The 12,500-nt window shown below is 36.6% G+C and overlaps 2 long non-coding RNA genes across 2 annotated transcripts in view; one reads left to right on the forward strand and one right to left on the reverse strand.

Annotated features, from left to right (window-relative positions):
- Positions 1-1,334, reverse strand: part of LOC118765616 — a 23,082-nt gene extending 21,748 nt beyond the window's left edge. The window contains exon 1 of the long non-coding RNA XR_005001475.1: positions 1,260-1,334. This is a non-coding gene — a long non-coding RNA (uncharacterized LOC118765616). The remainder of the gene's footprint in view (positions 1-1,259) is intronic.
- Positions 1-12,500, forward strand: part of LOC118765615 — a 35,132-nt gene that overhangs the window by 5,389 nt on the left and 17,243 nt on the right. The window lies entirely within an intron of this gene.

Genomic DNA, 12,500 nt, shown 5'->3' on the forward strand with positions numbered 1-12,500 from the left:
GTGTGTGTATATATATATAAATATATAATAATAAATATTAGGGAATAAATCCAAACTTACAGGGAAAAATCAGATTTAGGATTGAATCCAATTTTATAGTAAAATATTATATTATATTAAATTAGAGACAAAACCACTATTAGGCAAATCATACAATGAAAAACTTAAGCCAATACATAAGATTATTTAACTTATATTATTTAAATATATAACAAAATTATTAAAAAAATATAATTAATATAATGAATGACTGTAACTTGAAAATTTAAAGAAATTAACAGCCATGAAACGATCGTAGTGATATATTAATTATATTTTTTTAATAATTTTGTTATATATTTAAATAATATAAATTAAATAATCTTATGGATTGGCTTAATTTTTTCATTAAATGATTTGCCTAATAGTGGTTTTGTCTCTAATTTAATATATATATATATATATATATATATATATATAAATATATATACACGTTTTTTTGTGCTCGGAGTGTATCGTGTGTTCATATAGTGATTTAATTTTCGAAATTAATATCTGGGTAATCTTGACTGTGATACGCCCCAACATGACGTGTCCTGTTACATGTAATTTTGATATATATATATTATATATATATATATATATATATATATATATATAGTAGAGAAAAATATTATAAATTATAGATAAGCAGAATGCTAAATGGAAGGTAATTTTAATAAACATGTGTGTAAGAAAATTACAAAAATAATAACTCTAACCAGTTTTCAGGGCAAAACAAATATCCAAGATTTGAAATGTGAAAATAATTTTTTTTTAAATTGAGGAAGGGGAAAAAATAAATTTACAATGTTTTTTCCCCAAAAAATAATATTAAACATACACAAAAATTAAAATTACATTTTCCCCTCCCTCAATTTAAAAAAAATTTCTTTTCACCTTTCAAATTTTGAAAATTTGATTTGCGATGAAAACTGGTTAGAGTTATATTTTTGTAATTTTCCTTACACCTATGTTTATTAAAATTTACCATCAATTTGCATTCTGCCTTTTCATAATTTTTCCTCTTATTATATATATATATATATATATATATATATATATATATATATATATATAATATATATGCACATTATACTATGCATATGTACATACCTACATATATATGTATATATACACGCATATATGGGTACAGGACGTCAAAAAACAAACGTGAACAAAATGAAAAACGAGAACATAAAAAACAAAAACATGGTAAACGAACTTCTGTTTCGAACAACAAAATGGAGACACGAAGCAGGCAACATAAAGAACAATCCCTTCACCAGTTGTCCTCTGTTTCATTTACTCCACGTGTCGAACATTTTCTATGTTTTTGTTTTTTATGTTCTCGTTTTTCATTTCGTTCCTGTTTTTTGCATTCCTGTACCCATATATGCATGTATATATACATGTATATGTAGGTAGATACATATATATATATATATGCATATAAACATATATATATATATATTATCTAATTATTATAGATCAATGCAACACATCCATTTCCAATTCAGTTGTTATATATATATATATATATATATATATATATATATATATATATAATATATATATATATATATGTGTGTGTGTGTGTGTGTCTATATATATATATGTGTGTGTGTGTATATATATATATACATACATGCATACATGCATGCATACATACATACATACATACATACATACATATACACATGCACATATACAGTGACTAGGAAATGGAAATTAGCTCAGTATGGGTAACACAAAATAGTGCTCAAAATCATGGGAACTTAAAATTCGACTTTTTCATACAAAGCCGGCGCTTCTGCATCCAATGCTTTAACAGCAATCGTTATCGTGCTGTGGTGGCAGTAGTAAGGCAGTTAAACACAGGTACGTTTGAGGCCTACGTTTACATGGAGCAAGAAAAGTATTGAATACAGAATTAAGAAGAGATAAAAAACGAGAAGAGCCGTGTCAACATTATAAAAAAGTAGGCATTTGCCATAGTACTTTTGGGAAAAGGCGCCAAACTTATTTCAAAAATTGCATCGAGAATTGTCGCCGGATACATACAACTATGAGATCATGGACATATTGGACGTTTACACGGTTCTTACGTAATTTAAGGCCATCTTGAAACAGCTGTCGCTTTGTTTTCTTTTTTTCTTTATTCTGTAATCTGTACACACACGCTAATATATGTAAATATATATTCACATATATTCAAAACAATAATGAACTTCTTCACTACTCTCAACTTGAAATTTATAACTATTATACCTACTACCCACAAAACACCACCACATGGATCCTATTGAGACCAGTAAGAAACAATTATGAACTTTTCTATTACACTTTACTTTTAAAAATATTTTTGTTAAGGTTCGTTTTTTCAAGAACCGAAACATGTAAAATTCATAAGAAAATTAAAATTAATATAATATAGTGGTGTTTTCAAACTTCTTTTTCACAAATATATATATATATATATATATATATTATATATATGTAGATAGAAGAGAGAGAGAGAGAGAGAGAGAGAGCGACAAACAAATACACACAAACACACACACATACACACATATTCATTTATATGTATGTATATAAATGTACGCAAGTATTTTTATTGACCCGCTTCTAATACAAACATTGATATTTTGTAATGCTTGTGCGGCACTTTGCTCATCAAGTGATAATTTTTACGCTGCCTGCATAAAGTTCACTCGGGCGAATTGAATTGGTTTCGGAGGTGAGCTGGGTATGTGGCACTGATGGAAATATTGCGAAATATCAATATATATAATCCTCGATCATTTCTGAGGCGGTTTCGTTTTGGCTTATCTCCTCAGTATATCGCGGGTTTCTGCAGCTGATCGGTATTATTTATATATTTTTAGATTTTAATTATTTCTGTGGAAAAAAATAAGCATTTTCACGCATAAAAATTAATAAATTAATAAGTAAAAGTACAGTACAGTACTTTACTATATAACGCATTAATTAGAATATGTTAAAAGGTGGTAAGTATCTTGTTTACGAACCACATGATTTCGTGTTCAGTCCCACTGTGTGGCACCTTGGGCAAGTATCTTCTGCTGTAGCCTCGACGCGACCAAAGCCTTGTGAGTGGATTTGATAGACGAAAACTGAAAGAAGCCCCTCGTATATATGTATGTCTGTGTATATTTTTGTGTGTCTATGTTTGATCACCCAACATCGCTTGATTACCGATGCTCGTGTGTTTACGTCCCCGTAACTTAGTGATTCGGCAAAAGAGACCAATAGAATAAGTACTAGGCTTACAAAGAATAAATCTTGCTGTCGATTTGCTCGACTAAAGGTGGTGCTCCAGCATGGCCACAGTTACATGAGTTAAACAAGTAAAAGAGTAAAAGAGAGTATACCGCAGATGAGTAAACAAAGAATTGCACATACTGCAAGGAATATGTGGTGCTGTTTTGTGTTTATAATAAAATAAATACATACAAATTATAAAAATAATTTTCAAAGATATACAGTATTGGTTTTACTTTGCGGATATTCACCGATCACAGGGGTTTTGGAACGGAACACCGGCGATCGTTGATGGAGTACTGTATAGAAAACATTTGCAGATTTGTATGCTTGACAAACATTTGTATATAGTGTGGAATACCTGGGCCAAAGCTTTTCACAGTGAAAAAGTAATCTGTTTTATTTATCTTTTGCCCACAATATAAATGACACACGATATGACAGAATTTACTATGTAGTGATACTACCTCTGTAGAGCGTTCGGTTTCGGGGACCGTAACCTCTCATCGCACATGTTTCAAAATACAGAACCCCTTTCTGATCTGCGGCATAAACTATTAGAGAAGTTGAGTTGAGATAAAAGCTCACCGAAGCGGGGAATATATTGCAAAACACACTTTTATATCCATGGAAAATAAAATATAATGACTAACAATATAAATGTATGCTTGTGTGTGTGTGTTTGATAGCTTCCATGTCATTTCCAGCTCTCTCTTCTTGAAACAAATGCAGAAGCTATTCTAACTTTTTACAAATGGTGCTCTTTTCTAAGTTGCAATAGGAGCCGTAGCAGTAGCCGTTCAAGAGTTTGGACCTGGAGATCTCCATTTCCAGCGACTTTCAGGGCCACCTCCCAGTAGTGTCGGACGTCAACGAAGAGCCCTCGACTATATATTTTTTTCCAAGGTTTGGGGTCTCCCGCACATAAGCCCTAGACCATCACCTAATCACCCTTACCCGTCTTGTTGCTTAACAACAACAACAACAACAACACAGCAGCAGTAATTGTCGTATATGTTGTTGTTGTTGTCGTATTTGTAGTGACCGGCGTCCAGTTATGTTTCTCTATTGTGAACATCCTGTCGTCTCGTCATCGTTGCAACCTTGGCAAGAGACGAAGCAGTCAAAGATGATAAGGATAAGAGAAAGGGCGACGGGAAGGGATGATGAGGGTGGGGAACGGAGATTAAGGCAGAAAGTACCGGCTGCAACAGCAGCAGTAGCAGCAGCAGCAGCTTTATCACCAATAACAGCAGCAGCACTAAGGCCACATGTGTCAGCAGCGACAGCAACATGTGTAGGAAAATACTTTCGTTGGATCTGTGAGGAAGAAGAGAATATAGTATATAAATAGACAGCGGTTTACTAGAATGATGGAACGGCAGAATGACGGAATATGGAATGAGGAAATAATAAAGTAGGGCTTGTACAGAATATCTTGTATGTATGAAGGCGTGTGTACTTCTACTGGCCTGTGGGTATGTGTAGGAGTGGCTGTGTGGCACATAACTTGCTTACCAGCCACATGGTTTCAGGTTCGGTCCCACTGCGTGGGAGCTTGAGCCAGTGTCTTCTACAATAGCCTCGGGCCGACCAAAGCCTTGTGGGTGGATATGGTAGAAGGAAACTGGAAGAAGCCCGTCGTATACATACACAAATACATATGTACACACATATACACTGAAACGTACATACATACACACAAACACACACACATATATATATATATATATATATATATGTGTGTGTGTGTGTGTGTGTGTCTGTGTGTTGTGTGTGTGTGTGTGTCTGTGTTTGTCCCTCCCCCAACATCACTTGACAACCGATGCTAGTGTAATTACGCGCCTGTAAATTAGTAGTTCGACAAGAGAGACCGATAGAATAGGTAATAGACTTACAAAGAATTAGTCATCCGGTCGATTTGTTCGAGTAAACGCGGTGCTCCAGCATGGCCGGAGTTAAACGACTGAAACAAAAAATAAGGAAAAGAGTATATCTATATGTATATATATATATATATGGATTCAGAGAGAGAGAGAGAGAGAGAGAGAGAGGAGAAAGATAGATATATACTTTCATTAAAGCTGTAAAATTATATAAATACATGTGTGCATGTGTGTTTCTCTGAATAAATATACATGTGGGTTTGTGTATGTGTGTGTGTGTGTGTGTGTGTGTGTGTGTGTGTGTGTGTGTGTTTGTGTTTGTGCTCGAGTAGATATGTGTGTTGATAGATGTGTGTGTGGGTAGAAATTTTTGTGCAGATATGTGTGTTGGTATTTGTGTCTGTTTATGCATGTGTGCTTACGTCAGAGCGTGTGAATTCGTGTGAGTGCGTGTGTGTGTGTGTGTGTGTTCGTGAGTGGGAATATCACCAGCAGTGCGTGTGTGTGTGCGTGTGTGCAAGCTTTATTGTATGCGTGTGTGTTTGGTGCATGTTTTCAGCTGGTGCGTATGTGAATGCGCGCATGAAATTATCTGTGTGTATGTTTTCCTCCAAGTTGGAACATTGTTGTGTGTGCGTGTGTGTGCGTATTTGTTACAATTTGCGCGTGTGTATAGTATATATACATATTTCTTTACACATACTCATGCAAATAAACACACACACACAAGCACATGTATACGTGCGTAGAGAGTGAGAGGTAGTGATGCAGTTAAACACAATTAGGGTAAATGTGTATGCATGCATGTGTGTGGTGCGTGTGTATATATATATATATATATATATATATATATATAGAGAGAGAGAGAGAGAGAGAGAGAGAGAGAGAGAGAGAGATTTACATATATATACACGCACGTTTCCTGTGTCAGTGCGTGAATGCCTGAGTCCTATGTGCGTGCACGCATGTGTGTCTGTGTGTCTGTGTGTCTGTGTGTCTGTGTGTCTGTGTGTCTGTGTGTCTGTGTGTGTGCAGCGTTTGTTTGGCAGAAAATACTTCACAAATGATAACTTCACCAATTGAGGGTTGCGGTGTGATGGTAGTGGTGATACTAATGGTATTAGAAGTAGTGTTGGTAGTAGCAGTAGTAGTACTAGTAGTAGTAGTAGTAGTAGTAATAGTGGTAGTGGTAGTAGTAGTAGTAGTAGTAGTAGTATTAATAGTGGTAGTGGTAGAAGTAGTAGCAGTAATAGTACTAGTAATAGTACTAACAGCAGCAGTAGTAGTAGTATTAATAGTGGTAGTGGTAGTAGTAGTAGTAGTAGCAGCAGCAGCAGTAGTGGTAGTGGTGGTGGTGGTGGCGGCAGTGTTACTAATTATATTGATGGTTGCAGTACAAGTAGTAGTGGATTCAGTGGTAGTACACTACTATAGTACTGGTGATGGTGAGTGTAGTGGTATTGGTACCCACAGTAGTAGCGTTGACGTTGTTAGTAGTGGTAAATTATGAGTGTGGTCGGTGGTGTTGATGTTGTAGTTAGTTTTAAGATGGCAGTGGTTCTATAAGCCATAGTAGAATCTGTGGTGGTTTTGGTGGTCGCAGGTCTAGAGTGCTTCGTAGTAACCGTGGTAGTGGTGGTGGTGGCTGTGGTGGTTGTGGTGGCGGTGTAGTAGCATGCATGAATGAATCATGCAGTGTGCAGTTGCATGTTTAGGTGGTAGATACTGCAACAGCAGCAGAAAATGGTGGCTGGCACTTTGTCTATGCAGTGTAGGTAACTTTACCTGCACATACGCGCTTGCACACTGGCTCACACACACGCACACACATACACACTGGTGCACTCACATACATACGTGTCTATTTATCGGCCAAGCTAGCCATAAATATATGCAAGTATGCATTAAATGTATAGCTATATTTGTATATATTTATATTTATGTATATATGCATATATATATACATATGTATATATACATATATGAATATATACATATGTATATATATATGCATATATACATATATGTATATCTATATATATATACTTATATATACATATATATATATATAAATACATATAAATATATATATATATATATATATATACGTGTGTGTGTATACACACACAGACGCATACGCACACTCACGCACACATACACACACACATATATATATATATATATCTGTTATATATATAAGTGTGCATGCATACACACCTAGATATAGTCACAAACATGCTCACACATTCGCTCAGGTAAAGCAAAACTGACAACAGGGCAGAACGTTAATTGTAATTATGTACCAAACTGCTCATTAACTATTGAATAATTATTACTAAATGCATATCATTTATGTATAGGTTGCAAGTAATGAGGTACACCAAGAGACAAAACAGATTAAAAAACAATAAAATGACTTGAAAGTTTTAAATAAATTGTTGAAATTCTTTATCAAAGCTCCGCCCTCAAGCCTCCTACAAGAAAGCAATAACAACGGGAATGTATCTGCCCTCTCGTCTCTAATCCTTCTTTTATATTCCAGCCTGGTTCGCCAATATGTATTTCATACAGGTTAGTTAATGTCAATTAAAGGAGTAATTTTCTGTCCTTGTCTGATTATAATGCGGCTACCATTAGTTTCTTTAATTCTTCATTGTAAGTCTGTAGACTTAAGGATTATCAGAGTAGTGGCCATATCTGTTTCTGACTAAAAGATGCAAACCGGTTCATTTCGCGATTCTTTGGTACTTTAAATCTTAGTGCACCGACAACTAGTGGGTCACAAATAGTGTGTAACTAATAGTTTCTTTTCTACTCTAAGCACTAAGCCCCAAATTTTTGGGGAGGGAGCCTGTCGATTGGATCGACCCCAGTACGAAACTGGTACTTAATTTATCGACCCACCGAAAGGATGAACGGCAAAGTCGACCTCGGCGGAATTTGAACACAGAACGTAAAGACAGACGAAATACCTATTTCTTTACTACCCACCAGGGCTAAACACAGAGAGAGGACAAACAGGGACAGACAAACGGATTAAGTCGATTATATCGACTCCAGTGCGTAACTGGTACTTAATTTATCGACCCCGAAACGATGAAAGGCAAATTCAACCTCGGCGGAATTTTAACTCAGAACGTAACAGCAGACGAAATACCACTAAGCATTTCGCCCGGCGTGCTAACGTCACTGCCATCTTGCCGCCTTGTGTCTCACTAACAGTGTCACACAAATGTGTCGACAAATAGTGCCTCACCTGTACCTGGGTTCGTCGCAACCCAACAACGAATTGCTCGATTTGATATCCTTTTCGTTGAACCTTCTCGACAGTCAAAACCCTTGTATGAGATTGACCTCGTTATATCGAGCTGCTGCCTTGTGATCATAGTACAGGATAACACATGATGTTTGCATCTCTGCACGGCTCTGAATGATGCTGGTTTCAAATTTTGGCAGGAAGCCAAAAATTTTGTGCGAGTTGATATATCGATTACATCAATGTTAATGCCCAACAGGTACTCATTTTATCGACCCCTAAAGGATGAGAGACAAAAATCAACCCGAGTTGAATTTGAACTCAGATCGTATAGATGTCCGTAATGATGCTAAGCATTTTGTCAGGAATGCTAAGGATTTTGCCATTTCACCGCCTTAACTGCATTAAATGAGGCTTGACACTGCCATACCCCTGTCCAATTGGGGTCCCTTAGCCTCACCTGCTGCTCTGGTAGGCTTTCAGGGAGGATAACCCTTCATTTTCGTTTGACTGATGAGGGCAAATCGCTCAGCTACGACGGCACATATTGTGAGATCTCTGGTGCCACCTTATCAGACCACACTTTCTTGATACCTTTTGCAACATGACACCTAGAACTGCTGCTGTTGAGCGAAGCGGTCTTCGCCCTAGAGGTCACAAGATCGCGCCTCTGTAGTGGGAGAAGTCCGAAACGTGGTCCTTTGCTATTCGTAAGACCCGCAGAAGAGAAAGCAGGTCAACCGCCGACACCGAGAGCATCGACTGATGGCTGAATGCACATCCAGGCTGAGCGGTTGCATAGGAAGCCGGGGACAAGAAACAGGAAGAAAGAGTGAGAGAAAGTTGGGGCGAGAGAGTACAACAGGGGTCTCCACAACCCCCTGCCGGAGCCTCGGGAATTTTTAGGTGTTTTCACTCAATAAACACACACAACGCCCGGTCTGGGAATAGAACTGCTGCTCTTCTCCTCCAGATTGCATCTGAAGGTGTTCAAATGGCAGGAAGAGCTCAGCGAGGCAGGGAGCTTGACCCAGGAGATATCCTGGTGGTTCTTCTCATCGGTGGTTTTACCATTTTTTTCGCTTGACGTAAGAGAGACATGTTATTCAACAACGGTATTTTTGTATTTGTTTCTCTCAATAATGTCCCAGTCAGAGTAAACAGGAAGAGAATTCTGAGAGGAAAGAATTCCTGAGAAATTCCCAAAATGTTCACGTACACTGGCAAGTGGTCAATATCGGATTATTAATTGCAGCCTGTCTATACAAGTTCAAGCACACACACACACACACAACACACACACACACACACAACCACACACACACACACACACACACACACACACACACACACACACACAAACACACACACACACATACACACACACACGCATACACATTCACAGGAAAAGAGAGAAAGAGAGAAATATATACCCACAAACTAAGAAACATATTTTGACACACACAAGCATAAAGATGTACACACACACAACATATATATATATATATATACATATAAATACATATATATACATACACATGCATATATACATATATGTACACACACACATATATGAACATGTATATATCATATAAATGTATATGTGACTGAGTATGAATTCGCAAATCTCTCTTTTTCTCTCTTTCTGTATATATATATATGTATGTATGTATGTGTGTGTGTGTAGTGTGTGTGCGTTCGTGTGTATGTGCAAGTGTGTGTGTGTGGATTCATATATATATATATATATATATATATATATATATATATATATATATATATGTAAGCGTGTGCATCTACGTACGAATAAATACGTGGATAAATATAAGCAGAGACCAGTGGAGCTTTTTATTGGATTTATTCTCTATACACCTGACGACTATATTTAATTCGTCACCGTTCACATCCATGCTAGACACATTGTCAGCCGTATAAACCGCCTACCACCATTTTATTGCTAAATAAATTATGTTCTAAAATCGGAAATACATCGCTCTGTTGATTTTACACTTCTTAAACTTTACCATTTCTGAGTTCCTTTCTAAGAATCTCTCAGATTGACTTCTCTTGCACTTTGTCTAATTTCGTGTAATTCAATTACTACCTTACCAAAGTTTCCGATACTTTTTACGACATTCTGTGTTATATATTTGATAGAATATTGTTTTATTTTGGTCCTTCCTACTTCTCTCACTTCAATATACTTGTTATTTTTATGTAAATTTAGCAACCTCTGTTGGTTGTTTTAGAGATGACATACTAACCTCCATCTTTAAATGGAAGACGTTTTGTTAATAATAACATCTTGAACCGGATTTAGTTTCGAATTATAAGCCTTTACTTCTAAGCCTATAAAGTTCGTATTTGAATTCAGCTGGGTAATTCGTTCACATCCAGAAATGAAACACCTGCTGACGACGGCAGATCTCACCGATCGAAATATATGTAGATATAAAGGATGAGGTAGGGTTTCTCTTTTATGGTATCAAATAATTAGGAATTATTAAAATTCATCTTCGAAACTTACAGGGAGTGAGAGAGACGGGTGGGGAAGAGGAAGGACCGTGTAGTTTAATCATGAGGCTATGTACGAAGCTATGCATGTTTCTGAATCGACTCATAGGAGAGGAAGAGAGAAGGAGAGAGAGAAAGAGAAAAAGAGAAAAAGAGAGAGAAAGAGGACATGAAAGTGATGGAGAGAAAATCTTATGGTTTCACTTCACGTCTATTTATACTTACAAAGTTAGAAAGGGGTAGAGAGAATGATATAGAGAAAGAGAGAAAGCTAGAGAGAGAGAGAGAGAGAGAGAGAGAGAGGAAAGAAGGAAGGAGACAGAGAAGGAAAAATAGAGATCTGTTGTTTAACACTGCGTCTATTTACACATCAACCTAAGTGTATGTCTATGAATCTTGTCCCAATTTATTTAAACATGCTTAAATAATTTGAAATCCGAAATTATTGATTTGAAAAACTGCCGACGATGCGGCAGAGAACTAAGTAGTTCACATAATTTTGCTGAAAATGTATATTTCGTTGTTTAACCTAAGGTGGGTCCAGTGAACCAAACATTGGAACCGTGACCGAAAACAGTATTGAAGAATTATCAGCTTGCCGCTAGATTTTCGTTCTGTCCATTGGCAGAACAATAACGAGAATCAAAGGAGAAATGTTTCATTGTTCAATCTTCAATGGAATCTTTTTGAGAAGTATGGTAGCAAAGGTGACATATTTTGTGTATTGAGGTGATGTGCTATGGAGGAGTTTATTTGGAAATTGTACGGAATCCCAGCGGAGCAGTGCGAGAGAAGCGGCCTGAAGTATGGACAAACAAATAAAAGAAATATCAAAGCTGTACCACGAGAGCTCTCTTGCACCCGAGTCATATCTTACCTGTAAGGGTTTCCAAAAGCACCAATTATTGTTCCCAGTTTATCCAACTCTGCTCTCTGCATGAGGTAGAGATCTTTTGTTATGGTTGTTTTGTTGGAACCCACCCTAAAAGGTCACTGACTTCAGACGATAGAACGCATCGAAGACAAATGCTTGCGAGAAATGTCACTTCTCTTACATAAAAGAAGAAAAACCCTCGTTCGAAGAGACGTTACAAAGCTGGGAAAAATTTCTTGTGAACAGTAAATTTTCAGTAAATTTTCACAAATTGAAAGAGACAAGAAGGAAAGTAATAAATTTGTTTTGAAAATGTTCAGTGCAATATGAGAAAAGATTAAAAATCTAATAAACCAGAAGCTAATTCTATAAGCTAAATGAAGTTTCGATAACTATAGGAAATAAAAGAAAAACCAACCGATGAAATGCAGTTGACCAGAGACCAAGGCTCAAGGATATAGGTCAGCAGAGAAGAGATTCGTTGTAGGTTGTAAGGTATGGATTAGTTGTGACTGAGCAGAACGTTAGTAGCAGTTTATCAGCAGAATGATTTAGCACAAACCAAAGACCGGTTTTCGTCTGCAGTTAAACTGTAGCGACAAGTTAGAGAAGAATACATTGCACATGGCAACATCCTGTGAATCGGGTTTGCGCTACATCGAGCTTG

The sequence above is a fragment of the Octopus sinensis genome, linkage group LG12 (genome assembly GCF_006345805.1).
Source record: "Octopus sinensis linkage group LG12, ASM634580v1, whole genome shotgun sequence".
NCBI lineage: Eukaryota > Metazoa > Mollusca > Cephalopoda > Octopoda > Octopodidae > Octopus > Octopus sinensis.